The sequence below is a fragment of the Lathyrus oleraceus genome, chromosome 5, assembly GCF_024323335.1.
Source record: "Lathyrus oleraceus cultivar Zhongwan6 chromosome 5, CAAS_Psat_ZW6_1.0, whole genome shotgun sequence".
NCBI classification, from domain to species: Eukaryota; Viridiplantae; Streptophyta; class Magnoliopsida; order Fabales; family Fabaceae; genus Lathyrus; species Lathyrus oleraceus.
In genome coordinates this window covers 223,080,309-223,094,138 of record NC_066583.1, presented here as the reverse complement: position 1 = coordinate 223,094,138, position 13,830 = coordinate 223,080,309, and the positions used below count along the sequence as shown (strand labels likewise).

The following is a 13,830-nucleotide window of genomic DNA, read 5'->3' as shown; positions in this document are numbered from 1 at the left end:
AAAAAGACCAGCATGACTACGTACAAAAAATTTATTTCTCACAAACAAAGTTTCACTTACAAGCACTAATTTAATATCAAGTGAAAGAAAATATTTTCTAGAGAGAAAGAGAAATAAATTAGAGAGTTAATTCCAAAGAAAAGTTAAAACATTGCAAAGTGGTGTGTTGTGAAGATGAGGTGTGCCTCCCTTATGTAGTAGTTGGAAAAACGAAAAATGGAAATAATCCATAGGCCGAGTTAATGAGCCAATCAATTGGTATATTGCTTCAATCGATTGGCCAACTCATTTCTAATCGATTAGCAGTCCCAAATAGCAAAGTTTGGATATATAGTCATTACAAGTCATTAATGTGTTGTCCTTCCCATTTGGTTAATTAATTGACACTCTTCCAATTGATTGGCTTAATGCTTTAATTCATTGATTGGCTTAGATATTTTTTTACAATGGATTAGCATATATTACCAACGGATTGGTTAGTTAAAAAATGGTGTGAAATTTTTTTGGACATCTTTTAATCACTTGTCTTAGCTTTGAAAATGATTTGTAAGATAAAACATTTGAAAATATATTTTATGTGTGTGTGTGTGTGTGTGTGTGTGTGTGAGAGAGAGAGAGAGAGAGGGAGAGAGAGAATTGCCTTAGTACTTCTAAGCTACTTCATTACTTTTACAATACTCGAGTCACTCATACAGACAAGACCTGACAAGCTTTCATCTTTTATCTAAGGCTTCAAGATTCTTTGCTAGATTGCTTATGATTATATAAGCACTTTGATCTTGAGTCTCCTTTTGTTTATGAGGCATGAAATGTTTCTTAGTTAGATTTCCATCATCAAGGTTGAAAGCTACTGCCACCGACTTGATCATCGATATCCTCATCAAAACTTCAAATAGATCTTCTGCAGGGTTTTTGAATTTACACATGCAAGCACATAGATCCATAATATTGTATAAGGGCTTAATAGAAGTCTCGCCCAAAAGTTTAATTGTCTCTCCTGAAGTACTAAGTCTCATCAATAAAGCCACATATAAATTCTCCTGAGGGACTTAGATCTCTCATGCTTATTAAAACCTCGAATGAGGGACTTAATGTTTTCTCGGACAAGATCAGAAAAAGAAATCACGCCTAAGAGATGCAACCAGAGTCTGGCCTAAGATACATGATCACGGGTCTTGTCTAAGGGCTTACAATAAGTCACAACCGAAAGGTTAATTTCCTTACCTAAGGGAATTGCAATCTCATCAGTTGGGCCACATATAACTTCTTCTGAGGGACTTAGTTCTCTTGGGCTAATTAAAACCTCTCCATATGGACTTAGACTTTCCTTGAGTGAGATCAGACAAATAAATCATGCCTAAGAGGTGCTACCGAAGTCTACCCTAAGATACTTGATCATATCTCTTGTCTGAGGTCTTGATAGAAGTCTCGCCCGAAATGTATCGCCTTGCCAGAAGGACTTGCAATCTCATCAGTCGGCCCATATATAAATTCACCCAAAGGACTTAGATATCTCAGGATAATTAAAACCTCACTTGAGAAACTTAGTGTTTCCTCGAGCAGGATCTAACAAGGAAATCACAACTGATAGGCACGACCGAAGTCTTCCCTAAGAGACTTTATCATAAGTCATTGTTGGACAAGTGTCTTCAAGCACAAGAATTGGGGGTGAATTGTATCACATTAGTAATTTTGTTTAAGTAAATCAGAATAGAGATAAATAATAAAAAGCAAATAACAGAAAGTAAAGAGAATAATATTAGAGAGATTGCACCAGAGAGCTATCCAACTTTGGCCAAATGTTGGCCTAGTAATGTACCCAATAGGTCTTCTTAATATTTTGACTATAAACTTTGAAATTTTGAAGGTTATACCCACATACCTTAATACAATATGATCTTGATTTTTTTACAAGCTTATCCTCAACCAATAATAGCTTTTATCTTAGGATAAGCTAACAAATCATTTAGAGATTTATGATTTATGTCAATATCTAAAACAAAGCTTTTTCTGGAAAAACTTAAGAAAGCAATCATAGAGATTTTATGACAGGTTTATCTCATGAGCCAAACTCGATCTCTTAAGAAAATCACACTCTTAAGAATTAAAAGGACCAACACGACCACTTGCAAAAACTTTCTTCCTCTCAAGTAAAGCTTCACTTACAAACACTAACGAAATATCAAGTGAAAGAAAATATTTTCTAGAGAGAGAGAGAGAGAGAGTGTGTCATACCTTAAATTTTACCCTAAGTTTATTCACTTTCATTTGCATAGTTAAATCATATCATTTTATCATGCATTACATCAGTTAAAAGCATTCAACAGGGTTTAGATGAAAAGTCATGAGTTCTGGCAGTTTATCTGGTCATGATGACATTCATCCAGTCATCTGTTGATTAAGAAGTCAAAATTCTTGATTTCTCAATCTAAGTGCATCGTTCATTCTAGTTCATCATTGTTTCAGAGGTTCAGAAGGTGACAGTCAAGAGTATTATCGTCATCGGAATTTTTTTATGGTCTTGATTATGTTTAAGAATCAGAAGTAAATGGTCCAAGAGCAATTCATTTGCATCTGATTGTCATTCACAATCATTTGATCAGTAAATCAATGCATTCATAAGACGTCTACATTTTCTACTCATCACGACATGCATTTTGTTTCGTATAACACTTGAAATTTCGCTCAGAATAATTTTTCGGATCTACAGACAAAGCAGTTGAATCAATTTTCAAATGTTCGTCGAATTAGCAGGCAAAAAATTTCAAAATCGAGCTTGCAGACATTAGTTTTATTGATCTACGATTCACGTAGGTTAACCTGGCATGCTCATTTTATTTTTTCGACTTCTCTTTCGGTCGCATTTTGATCAGCCTGAGCCTTTTTAATCGGTCTTTTTTACTTCAAAATTTAATCAAAACATGTCTATTTTCCTGAAGTTTATTTCGCGTTGATCATTTTAGTGCATTCATTTTAATTCTTTGAGCATTTTTTGCCCGATTTTATTCATTTTGAGTCCTTTTATTTTTGTTTCTTTGTCAAAATATTTGTAATATTTAAATAAGATTATCCATGTTTTTTGTTTCTATTTAATTTTGATTATTTAAAATAGTTTATTTTTATTTGATTTAGTTTTCTTTTCCAAAACTCATTTCACTTTAAAAAATTCTTCAAGGGGTATTTATGGCATTGTTTGGGATTTGGAAACCCTAATAGCATCTTATTAGTTCAAGTGAGAGACTAATATCAAAAGGACACATGAAACATGGGAATCTCCCATTTTTGGGGACATTCACGGGGTACATTGGGTTTGGAGGTGGAAGGAAAAAACATTTTTGATGAGTCACAAAAGCCAAACACGTCTTCATGCTTTCCTCTCTTTCCCACTAAATAACAGCAAGAGAGTGCCCCATATAATCTCTCACCAATCCAATATTCTCTCTCTCAAGTTAATATGCATAACACTTTCCCCACTCACTTTGGATTTTAATAGAAAACATTATAACTCAAAAAACCTCTCAACACTCTCACACTCAGTATAGGGAAAATGAAAAAATAAAAAGAGAGGTTGAGAACACTTTTTTTCACGATCTGCATATTAAGTTTCCTCTCCTAACAACACCAAATAACAAAGATTAGCCTAACTGTAGAAGGTAATTGGCGGCACACCACCACCACCTTCAACCTTTTAACCATCGTGAACACCATTTTTTTTTGCCGCTACCCGTCTTCCCCACCATTACATCCTCTAAGAAAACAACGCCACTGATCACACCGAATTACACCGTGTTTTTGACTCGGATTTCACATGTTTATTAGGACTTCATTATCATTTTATTTGAATTATGCTCTATTTTCTCTTGTTTTCAGATATTTAGCACTTTCTGACACTTTTGGAAGAAACGAAGCAAAAAGACCTAAAATTAGGGTTTTTCGGCGAAGTTACACACATGGCGTTGCACATGGCGGCCGCTATAGGGGAAGCCATGAGTGACCAGCCCTCAACCAGGAGGTAACCGCCACGTTCCCATGATTCACCCCATTTACACACATGGCGGGCGCCATGAAGGGATGGCGGGCGCCACCTTTGGAAATCACGTTCCCACTAAAGCCCACTAAGGGGAAGTTGAAGGGCACCATGGTCTTTACAAACTGTTGAGAATCTCTATAAATAGCTCATTTCATTTCATTTTCTATCATCCAACTTAGTTTTACAACACTAAGCATATAGTTATCATTTGTAATAGCGATAATCCGTCACATCGGGGGGTTATCGCACCATTGTGAGAGTGAGTTGGGTCACTTCGAGTTGCTGTCGTCTTTAGCTTCAGGAGTCGGAGGTTTATTTTTGTACCAGAATCGAAGCCTCCGTTTGGAGCAGGTTCTTATTTATCACTTTATTTATTTATTTCCCGCATCGCTTTTACTTTATTTATTTCCCGCATCGCTTTTACTTTATTTATTTCCCACACTCGCTTTTATTTTATTTACTTTCCGCACTCGCTTTTATTTTATTTACTTTCCGCACTCGCTTTATTTTATTTATCTTCCGCACCCGCTTTACTTTATTTATTTTCCGCACTCGCTTTACTTTATCTACTTTACGCACTTTACTCACTCTCTACGCCTCACATCCTAAAAGAAACTTCTCATCATGATTAACGTCGTTATGTTTGTTTGTGTTACCATGTCTGGCTAAATCTTTTAAAGGTTAGAATGTAAGGATCGCGGTTAAAGTAATGTTTCACATATTGAAATCTGTAGAAATACTTTAAAGGTTGTTTTGATTTTTAACTTGAGTTTTCTAAAATAAACTTGGTTAGTTTTAATTATTCGAGGAGTGCGAAAGCACCCTGGCTTAGTAACTAGGAATCTTTATCACTTTAAAGAAAAACTATTTTTGAAACTGTTTTCGGACGCGTTGATAGGTTTAAAATCAGTAAACTCCTTGGGTAAACTTTCCAAATCAAAATCACTTTTCAACTAAGTTTACAAGTCTCATTTCTTAAAAATAGGTTTACTACTTTAGCGTTCTGCGCACCTTTTATAAGTGACAATAAAAGGCCTTAATTTAAGGGTAAACTCGATTCTGAATACGTGAAAGCGACAGTTCCTGTTAAATGGATTCTTTTCAAGAGTAGAAAATATTGCCTCATAAGTAGTTCTATTTAGACAATCGAAACATCACTTAACTGACGTGAATTACATTCGACCTGTCTTTACCTGCATTTATTATTTACCGTTATTTTGCAAACCCAATATCTCTTTTACACCGTCTTAGATAAACACCGTAACGATAGTATTCGATAGATTGACGATTGGTCTCTGTGGGATCGATATTCTTTTATATTACTTTGAAGTATTTCGTGCACTTGCGAATCAACACGATCAAGTTTTTGGCGCCGTTGTCGGGGACCAACTTCGTCAAATTTCGTACCCTGTTGTTACACCGTATAGACTAAGGCATTTTTAGCCGGTAAATGCGAAGAACCCGTAGTACCGGAAATTTAGTAGATCCTTTAGCGGAACCCGAACGTTATACTCATACACGCCTCTTACTCATCCGAATTAAGAAAGCTATGGCTGAGAATCGCGATAGGCGACCTCTTAAGGAATTTGCCCAACCCTCTGATGAGGAACCTAGTTCGAGTATAGTAAACCCCCTTATACCTGCTAACAATTTCGAACTAAAATCGTCTTTGTTGCAACTAGTGCAACAAAACCAATACGCGGGCCTCGCAACCGAGAACCCGAATCAACATTTAAAAGTTTTTATCCAACTAGCCGACACCTTTAAATCTAACGGCGCTTCAGTCGATGTGATCCGTTTAAGATTATTTCCTTTCTCCCTCAGGGATAGAGCACGTTCATGGCTAGATTCACTTCCAGCTAATTCAATAACTACCTGGGAAGACCTTAGAAGAGTATTCCTTGCTAGATATTCCCCCTAGTAAGACTGTTGTTCTTCGAAACCAAATAACTAGATTTGCTCAAAACCAAGGAGAATCGCTTTTTGAAGCATGAGAGAGATATAAAGAGCTATTAAGAGTCTTCCCACACCATGGCCTAGAACAATGGCTGATCGTTCACACCTTTTACAATGGACTCCATTATAACACCAAGATGAGCATCGGCACTGCCGCAAGCGGCGCGCTGATGAACAAACCTTATCCAGAAGCTTGTGACCTAATTGAGGATATGGCCCAAAACCATTATCAATGGGGAACTGAACGAGCATCAATAGAGAAAAAGGAGACCCAAGGTGGAAAACATGAGGTGAGCTCTCTAGACATGATGCAGGCGAAAATGGACGCTTTAGCCCTTAGGATCGAACATATGTCTACAAACACCAAAACCGTAGCAGTAGTCCACACAGATTGCGAACTCTGTGGATCTAAAGGACACGAATCGGCGGAGTGTAACCTTTTGAACGAACTAAATACCGACCAAGTGAATTACGCCCAAGGTAACCCGTTTTCAAACACTTACAACCCTGGATGGAAGAATCATCCGAATTTCTCCTATAAAAACCAGAACCCTATCCAAAATAATGCACCTCAGAGACCGCAAGGTTATCAAGCCCAAAAACCAAATCAACCTATGCAAGTTGTGCCCCAGAAGTCTAACCATGAGAAGATCATGGAAAGCTTTATATCGGGCCAGACTCAGCAAAATAAAGAATTCCTAAACCAAAACATTCACGTAAACGAACTTATAACGCAATTAGGAACCAAGGTTGATCAGATAATCACTCACAACAAGATGCTTAAAACCCAGATCTCACAGGTAGCGCAAAACCAAGCCCCACAAACTACACCTGGAGGCCAATTTCCTGGACAACCTCAACCAAACCCTCGAGGGCAAGCTAACGCTATCTCGTTACGAAGTGGGACCGCTTAAGAAGGGCCTCAGAACCCAACAATGAGTGAGTCCAAAACTTCTAACAACCAAGAAGAGGAACCAGAGGAATTCGAGAAACAAACCAACCAAGAAGGTGAAGCCAAGGATAAAACTTACAAACCACCGCCCGCGTACAAACCACCAATCCCATATCCGCAAAGACTTAAACAAACCAAAGTCAACAACCAATATCAAAAATTTATAAAAGTGATAGAAAAGCTTCATGTAGAGATTCCTTTTACCGAAGCTATCACCCAAATTATGTCTTACGCCAAATTTCTCAAAGACATCTTGACTAACAAGCGTAGGCTCGACGATCCAAAACCCTTGGAATGCAACTTTATTTCTGAAGATAAAGTTTCTAAGAAGGAGAAAGACCCTGGAAGTTTTTCTATACCTTGCATTTTAGGAAACCATGTGATCGACAAAGCTTTCCTAAACTTAGGCGCTAGTGTTAGTTTAATGCCCTTAGCTGTATGTAAGAGGTTAAACCTAGGGGAATTACAACCAACTAAGATGTCCCTTAAATTGGCCGATAGGTCTGTTAAGTATCCCATAGGCATTTTAGAAGACATCCCAGTTAGGATCGGTCAACTTTATATCCCAACAGACTTTATGGTCATGGATATAAAAGAGGACGAAGATATCCCTATTCTTCTAGGTAGACCATTCTTATCAACAGCCGGAGCTATAATAGATGTCAAAAGAGGGAAATTAACCTTTGAAGTAGGGGACAAAAAGATCGAGTTCATTCTTTCGAAATTTCTGATGGCACCAATTCTAGGAGACGCATGTTATGCGATCGATATCATAGATGAGTGCATAAGAGAATTTGATCAGGGAGAACCTAAGATTGAACCATTTTCAAACCCGGATGAAAAGGATGACGATTTAGAGGAAACAGAACCTCTCGATAACGAATGTTTGGATCTTACTCCAGACCCTTCACCTAATGCTCAAAAACCAACCCAAGAACTTAAGGGATTACCCAAGAACCTAAGATATGTGTTCCTGGATGAAGAAATGAATCGCCCAGTAATAGTTAGTGCCACCTTAAACCAAGACGAGACGAATCGACTCTTGAATGTTTTAAGAAAATACCCCTCTGCCTTAGGGTACAACATCTCTGATTTAAAAGGTATTAGCCCATCCGTGTGTATGCACCGGATCTCACTAGAGGAGGATTCAAAACCTTCCAAAGAACATCAGAGAAGAATAAACCATGTGATGAGCGAAGTAGTAAAGAAGGAAGTCCTTAAACTAATGGAAGCTGGTATAATCTATCAGATCTCTGATAGTAAATGGGTAAGTCTTGTACATATGGTACCCAAGAAGGGAGGCATCACAGTTGTGCAGAACGAAAAAGGAGAGCATGTCGCTAAACGCATGGAAGGTGGATGGCGTATGTGCATAGATTATTGGAAGCTCAATAAGGCAACCAGGAAAGACCATTTCCCCCTTCCATTCATAGATCAAATGCTGAAGCGTCTTGCCAGACACTCTTACTTTTGTTATCTTGATGGATATTCTGGATTTTTCCAAATACCCATTCACCTCGAGGATCAAGAGAAAACAACCTTTACCTGTCCCTACGGAACGTTTGCTTACAGACGAATGCCGTTTGGACTCTGTAATGCGCCAGCTACTTTCCAACGTCGTATGATGTCAATCTTCGCGGATTATCTCAATGGAATCATGGAAGTATTTATGGACGACTTCTCGGTATGTGGATTAAACTTTGAAGACTGCCTTATTAACCTTGAGAAAATCCTAGAGAGATACGTAGAAGTCAACCTAGTGTTAAACTGGGAGAAGTGCCACTTTATGGTCAAAGAAGGCATAGTATTAGGACACATAATATCTGAAAGAGGCATTGAGGTCGATAAAGCAAAAATAGAAGTTATAGAAAACCTTAACCCTCCTAAGACTGTTAGAGAAGTCCGTAGTTTCCTTGGACACGCCGGTTTCTACCGACGTTTTATAAAAGACTTCTCTAAAATAACGAAACCCTTGACCGGCCTTCTGATGAAAGACATCGAATTTATTTTCGATGAGAAATGCATCAAAGCCTTTAACCAGTTAAAACAAGCGTTAATCTCAGCACCCATTCTACAAACCCCAGATTGGACTAAACCCTTCAAAATAATGTGTGATGCTAGCGATTTCGCTATAGGAGCTATTTTAGGGCAAAGAAAAGATAAGAAACTACACGTAATATATTACGCTAGTAGAACCCTAGACGCTGCTCAATTAAATTATACCACAACTAAGAAGGAACACCTAGCTGCAATCTTCGCAATCGATAAATTTAGGTCTTATCTTGTAGGATCTAAGATTATAGTCTATACAGATCATGCAGCTATCCGTTACCTTCTGAGAAAAAAGGATGCAAAACCTAGATTACTCAGGTGGATCCTTTTGCTACAAGAATTCGATTTAGATGTTAGAGACAAAAAAGGAACAGAAAACGTAGTTGCTGACCATCTTTCCAGATTGGAGCATTTAAAGCCAAATCATTTACCTATAAATGATGACTTCACCTATGACAGACTAGTAGCTAAGATAGATACTACTCCCCTTGAACCTGACATAGACAACCTTGGGACGATTTCAGAGATTAGCAAAGTGCCATGGTACGCTGATTTTGTGAACTATCTAGCCGCTGATATCATACCATCTGACCTCAACTATCAACAGAAGAAGAAGTTCTTTAAAGATATAAGACACTTCTATTAGGACGAACCGCTCCTTTTCAAAAGAGGAACTGATAATATATTTCGACTTTGCGTCCCGGAAGAAGAAGTCAGAAACATCATAGAGCATTGTCATTCTTCACCCTATGGTGGACATTCAAGCACATCCAAGACATACACTAAGATCCTTCAAGCTGGCCTTTATTGGCCGACATTATGGCGTGATGTCCATGCTTATATTGTCCTATGTGACCGGTGCCAGCACGCTGGAAACATCTCAAGACGTGACGAAATGCCATTGAAGAACATTCAAGAAGTAGAACTATTTGACGTTTGGGGTATAGATTTCATAGGACCTTTTCCATCTTCATTGGGAAATAAGTACATTTTGGTAGCAGTTGACTATGTGTCCAAGTGGATAGAAGTTATAGCCGCACCCACCAACGACACAAGAGTAGTCATCAAGATGTTCAAGAACAATATCTTTCCTAGATTTGGAGTTCCACGACTTGTCATAAGCGATGGTGGGTCGCATTTTATATCCAGAATATTTAACAAGCTCCTAAGGAAATATGGAGTGAAACATAGAGTAGCAACACCATATCACCCCCAGAGTAATGGTCAAGTGGAAGTATCCAACAGAGAGATTAAACAGATCTTGGAGAAAACTGTATCAATATCTAGAAAAGATTGGTCTGAAAAGCTAGTAGAAGCATTTTGGGCTTACAGAACTGCTTACAAGACCCCCATTAGAACTACACTGTACAAGTTGGTCTATGGGAAGTAATGCCACTTACCTTTTGAACTCAAGCACAAGGCATATTGGGCCATTAAGACCCTAAATTTGGATTACTTAGCATCTGGAAAGAAGCGGATTCTGGATATTCACAAATTGGAGGAACTTCGCCAGAACGCTTACGAGAATGCCGTTATATACAAGGAGAGAACCAAAGCTTGGCACTACAAGAGGATCGTGAAAAGGAATTTAATATAGGAGACTCTGTTCTTCTCTTCAATTCGAGATTACGTCTTTTTCCAGGTAAGATGCGTTCGAGATGGACAAGCCCCTTTGAGGTGTCCAAAATCCTAAAATCTGGAGCAGTCGAAATCCGAAACAACTCCTGCAACCTATTCGTGGTAAACGGACAAAGATTGAAGCCATACCAAGGAGGTGACATACCCACAGAATGTCATGACCAGACTCTGACCGACCCTCCAGTTCCTACCTCTAACATATAAAGTTCGAATCGTCAAGCTAATGACGTTAAACAAGCGTTGCTTGGGAGGCAACCCATGACTTCTTTTCCTTTACTTTTACTCTTTTTAGTTTATATTTATTTATTTTATATATATGTATATCTATGTGGAGACTAACAGTCATAATATTTGTGATTTCATGTGTCCTCTGTTTCTAATCTAACTTTTCAGGAATGGAGAATATCGATACCATGCCAGTAATCTTCCGAGACCCAGTTCAAGAGCAGCGTTACACCATGCTTTCACAGCGTCTGATGCTGCCTACTAGATATCCCGACTCGAGTTGCATGGAGGCATTAGGCATTGAGCCTAGTGTCAGGCACTTATGGAATCAGTTACAGTGGGATGAATATACAGATGTTATGCACGTGACTTACATGAATCTGACTTTGGAATTCCTGAGCTCGCTTGTCTACGAGCCTTATGTTGGTCACGCCAGTGATGGAGGATACATTAACTTCAGATTATTTGGGGTAGAATATACCTTCAACCACAAGCGTTTCGGTGACTTGCTTGGTTTCCAGACTGCCTATGATGCTTCGTCTGAGCTCCCCATGAGCTACTTTCTGAGCCGAGACGTCGAGAAGTTTTGGAGCGATATCACATGTGGAGGTAGTCCTGACCCTTCAACCCAGATCTCTAACAAAATTCACAACCCAACTTTCTGATACTTCCAGATGATCATTGCTCACACCTTCCTGGGGAAGAGTGGCCCTGATGCGCATGTGAGTGCTGAAGAGATTTTCTTCATGTACTGTACTACTCAGTCACGCCCAGTAGACTGTGGAGCCTTCTTGATCGAGAGCTTACACCTTAATGCTCACTCTGCTGCGAGCCCCATATATGTCGGAAGCATTGTGACTCACATAGCCTCAGCCCTGGGACTCGATAGGAGACTGTCTCACCTGACACCTTATTCCAGCTACACCATGATGGATGTTGATTTTTGTCTGGACCGTGGTCTGATAAGGAGATCCTCTTTCCACCCGGATCAATACAGGCTGTTAATTAAGGGTGAGACCATACACTACTTCACTTTACCTGACCCTCAGATGACTTGTGTCATTGATCAGACCAACTGGGTCTACGCCATAGAAGGGCGGGGAGAGACAGTAGACGCGCCGAAGATTGCACCGATCAGAATTAAAGTCCGTACCAACAATCCTAATCTTCAGACTCCGAGCATGCAGTCCGAATTGGTTAAGCTTCACATGGAGATAGCCGAGCTTCGCCAGGAGCTTGCTGATGTTGCCCTGCAGGTCGAGGTAGCAGTTGCCTCACACAACACTGAGACTGATATGCTGCATGATGAGATCGCCGATCTCCGACGCTAAATCACGGAGCTTCGAGGCTATGAAGTCGAGGAGACTCCACTATATCCTGAGCGCTGATGCCATCATGGACCGAGAAATACCGTTTGAATTTCCCTATTTTTCCGTACTTATTATTCATGCCTATTTTTATCGTTTCCTATGACATTATGCTTGCTTTATCTCCTAAGATCTCTGGACTCGTGAATTATTGACTCTTCATATATATATATATATATATATATATATATATATATATATATATATATATATATATATATATATATATATATATATAATATATATATATATATATATATATATATATAATATATATATATATATATATATATATATATATATATATATATATATATATATATATATATATATATATATTATATATATATATATATATATATATATATATATATATATATATATATATATATATATATATATATATATATATATATATATATATATATATATATATATATATATATATATATATATATATATATGCATTATATTAATTATTATGTTTTTATGTCCATTATTCTATTTTGTTTTGTTTTGTTTTACTTTACTATTGTATTTTGTTTTATTTTGTTTAGTTTTATTTAATTTTGTTTTACTTTATTTTATTTTATTTTATTTCGTTTTATTTTATTTTATCAAGCTTAAAATCAAAAACAAAACAAAAAACAGCATTCTTGGATACCTATATACACCCCCCATTGCAAAAATGAAGACGAGAGAATTGAGGCCCAAGAAACAAACAACACAGCTGGCCCAAACCACATCCGAAGACATGGCGGGCGCCATGACGTAACGGTCAGATTTACCTTTTCCACTATTTATACCTTTTTCAACCTATCCAAATCTATTCTCTTCTTCTCCAAACTCCACCAAATTCATAAAAAATTCCAATCTTCTCACTTTCACTACAACCCAACAATTCTCCATCTTCACTTCTTCAACTCTTCGTGGCCGGAATCCATTTTTTCCCCTTTCTTCTCTATAATTACTCATTTTTTCTCTACAACCTCCATTAATGGCTGGAATGGAATTTAACGACATCACTCTTCGTGGAGGAAAGCCCGGTGAGAGACAAAACAAGATTTTGCAAAGATTGCAAACTCGGGAGATCCTCTCTACCAGGTATGTCTACGAAGACCGTTTATACACTCTAGGCACATATCATAGTGTATTCCACATGCTAGACAATTTAGGATTACACAATATTTTTGCTACTAAAGCACCCACCTACGATAGGCTCATTAGGGAATTTTTAAGTTCCCTGATTTCCACTGTCCATCTAGGCACTGCTAGCACGGTAGGTACCATTTATTTTAGGATGTTTAATGTAGAATACGAGTACACTATCGATGCTTTAGCGGGATTGCTCAGAATGTCTTATGGTGATGGTGTTATTTGTGAGACGCCCTCAGATGCTGAATGGGCAATCGAGGCATTTACCTTTTGGAACCGATTATCTAATGTGAATGTCACTTCCTTTGAAGGGATTTTGGCTTCAAATATCCATAATCCGGCCATACGTATTTTTAGATACATTTTGGCATGTACTATATTTAGCCGGGAAAACTCTAACAAAGTAAATGCCCGAGAATTGCTATTTTTACAGAGTTGCCTCACTAATCGCAGGA

The 13,830-nt window shown here is 38.0% G+C and overlaps 1 non-coding gene across 1 annotated transcript; it reads right to left on the bottom strand.

The window, feature by feature from the left end:
- Positions 1 to 5,961: 5,961 nt before the first annotated feature.
- Positions 5,962 to 6,068, bottom strand: LOC127088534 (small nucleolar RNA R71). The gene has a single exon (XR_007790366.1). It is a non-coding gene; the product is annotated as a small nucleolar RNA R71 (small nucleolar RNA).
- Positions 6,069 to 13,830: the final 7,762 nt, after the last annotated feature.